This window comes from Cherax quadricarinatus, chromosome 9 (assembly GCF_038502225.1).
Source record: "Cherax quadricarinatus isolate ZL_2023a chromosome 9, ASM3850222v1, whole genome shotgun sequence".
Classification (NCBI taxonomy): domain Eukaryota; kingdom Metazoa; phylum Arthropoda; class Malacostraca; order Decapoda; family Parastacidae; genus Cherax; species Cherax quadricarinatus.
Genome location: NC_091300.1, coordinates 31,362,047 through 31,365,637, shown reverse-complemented (window position 1 = coordinate 31,365,637; position 3,591 = coordinate 31,362,047).

The window sequence follows — 3,591 nt, the reverse complement described above, 5'->3', positions numbered from 1 at the left end:
AGGGACTGATTACCTCATCTTTTGTATATAGTTCTACTGTCTTCCTATTATGTCCTAGAATCTGTATTGATAAAGCCACTGGATGGCGAAACTTCTACTACAATAAAGATATCCAGATGTTGCACATGTGTCTTAACTTTCACTTCATCAAGCGACAGTGCGGAGACTTAAATACTGTCGGAAGGAGAGGTGCAGGGTAGTAGTAGTAGTAGTAGTAGTAGTAGTAGTAATAGTAGTAGTGAGAGGCAACTGAGAGGTCATGTCCCTCTCAGATCCAACCCTTCTCACTTGAAAAGCTTGTTCAAGGTGTTTTATGTACCAAGATGCCACGTGTTGCCGTGTCTGACAAGATGAACATCAAAATGGTATACAATACCGACAGGTTGTTAGGTAAGACACATATGCAACAGTTAGACAACTTTATTCCGAAACGTTTCGCCTACACAGTAGGCTTCTTCAGTCGAATACAGAAAGTAGGCAGGAACAGTAGAGATGTGAAGACGATGTAATCAGTCCATCACCCTTAAAGTCGTAGAATTTGAGGTTGTCAGTCCCTCGGCCTGGAGAAGTTCAGTTCCATAGTCAGGAACTATCTGAAGATCAAGCGACAGTGCGGAGACTTAAATACTGTCGCAAGGAGAGGTGCAGGGTAGTAGTAGTAGTAGTAGTAGTAGTAATAGTAGTAGTGAGAGGCAACTGAGAGGTCATGTCCCTCCCAGATCCAACCCTTCTCACTTGAAAAGCTTGTTCAAGGTGTTTTATGTACCAAGATGCCACGTGTTGCAGTGTCTGACAAGATGAACATCAAAATGGTATACAATACCGACAGGTTGTTAGGTAAGACACATATGCAACAGTTAGACAACTTTATTCCGAAACGTTTCGCCTACACAGTAGGCTTCTTCAGTCGAATACAGAAAGTAGGCAGGAACAGTAGAGATGTGAAGACGATGTAATCAGTCCATCACCCTTAAAGTCGTAGAATTTGAGGTTGTCAGTCCCTCGGCCTGGAGAAGTTCAGTTCCATAGTCAGGAACTATCTTCAGATAGATTAACCAACACACCATCTAATAACTAAGATCAACCAACATACCATCTAGTAACTTAGATTAACCAACACACCATTTAGTAACTTAGATTAACCAACACACCATCTAGTAATTTAGATTAACCAACACACCATCTAGTAACTAAGATCAACCAACACACCATCTAGAAACTTAGATTAACCAACACACCATCTAGTAACTTAGATTAACCAACACACCATCTAGTAACTTAGATTAACCAACACACCATCTAGTAACGTAGATTAACCAACACACTGTCTAGTAACTTAAATTGACCAACACACCATCTAGTAACTTAGGTTAATCAACACACCATCTAGTAACCAAGATTAACCAACACACCATCTAGTAACTTAGATTAACCAACACACCATCTAGTAACCAACACACCATCTAGTAACCAAGATTAACCAACACACCATCTAGTAACGTTGATTAACCAACTCACCATCTAGTAACTAAGATTAACCAACGCACCATCTAGCAACTTAGATTAACCAACACACCATCTAGTAACTAAGATCAACCAACACACCGTCTAGTAACTTACATTAACCGATACACCATCTAGTAACTTAGATTAACCAACACACCATCTAGTAACCAAGATTAACCAACACACCATCTAGTAACTTAGATTAGCCAACACACCCTCTAGTAACTAAGATTAACCAGCACACCATCTAGTAACTTAGATTAACCAACACACCATCTAGTAACTTAGATTAACCAGCACACCATCTAGTAACTTACATTAACCAACACACCATCTAGTATCTTAGATTAACCAACACACCATCTAGTAACTTAGATTAACCAACACATCATATAGTAACTTAGATTAACCAATACACCATCTAGTAACTTAGATTAACCAACACACCATCTAGTAACGAAGATTAACTAACTCACCATCTAGTAACTAAGATCAACCAACACACCGTCTAGTAACTTAGATTAACCAACACACCATCTAGTAACGTAGATTAACCAACACACTATCTAGTAACTTAGATTAACCAACACACCATCTAGTAACTCACATCAGCCAACACACCATCTAGTAACTTAGATTAACCAACACACCGTCTAGTAACTAAGATCAACCAACACACCATCTAGCAACTTAGATTAACCAACACACCATTTAGAAACTTAGATTAACCAACACACCATCTAATAACTAAGATCAACCAACACACCGTCTAGTAACTTAGATTAACCAACACACCATCTAGTAACGTAGATTAACCAACACACCATCTAGTAACTTAGATTAACCAACACACCATCTAATAACTAAGATCAACCAACACACCGTCTAGTAACTTAGATTAACCAACACACCATCTAGTAACGTAGATTAACCAACACACCATCTAGTAATGTAGATTAACCAACACACCATCTAGTAACTTAGATTAACCAACACACCGTCTAGTAACTAAGATCAACCAACACACCATCTAGCATTTGTAGATGAATGGTTCAGAGAACCGACATGTTGATAAATTAGACACACGTGCAACTCTTGGGTATCTTTATTGAGGAAACGTTTCTCCACACAGTGGCTTAATCAGTCCATACTTAAGAGAAACTTGAAGAACAGAAGGAGAATGAGGTAATCAGTCCCTCAACCTTGAGTCGATGTGGTCAGTCCATCAATCTTGAGTAGAATACGGCATACGTGCGGAGAAGCAGCTTATAAACCGTTGGAAGGAGAGGTGCAGCAGTCATAGGTGGCGTCACATTTGTTCAATGTGACACCACCTATGACTGCTGCACCTCTCCTGCCAACGGTTTATAAGCTCCTCCGCATGTATGCCGTAATCTACTCAAGATTGATGGACTGACCACATCGACTAAAGGTTGAGGGACTGATTACCTCATTCTCCTCCTGTTCTTCAAGATTCTCCTTTGTATGGACTGATGAAGCCACTGTGTGGCGAAACGTTTCCTCAATAAAGATACCCAAGAGTTGCACATGTGTCTAATTTATCAACACCATCTAGCAACTTAGATTAACCAACACACCATTTAGAAACTTAGATTAACCAACATACCATCTAGTAACTTAGATTAACCAACACACCATTTAGTAACTTAGATTAACCAACACACCATCTAGTAACTTAGATTAACCAACACACCATCTAGTAACTAAGATCAACCAACACACCATCTAGAAACTTAGATTAACCAACACACCATCTAGTAACTTAGATTAACCAACACACCATCTAGTAACTTAGATTAACCAACACACCATCTAGTAACGTAGATTAACCAACACACTGTCTAGTAACTTAAATTGACCAACACACCATCTAGTAACTTAGGTTAATCAACACACCATCTAGTAACCAAGATTAACCAACACACTATCTAGTAACTTAGATTAACCAACACACCATCTAGTAACCAACACACCATCTAGTAACCAAGATTAACCAACACACCATCTAGTAACGTTGATTAACCAACTCACCATCTAGTAACTAAGATTAACCAACGCACCATC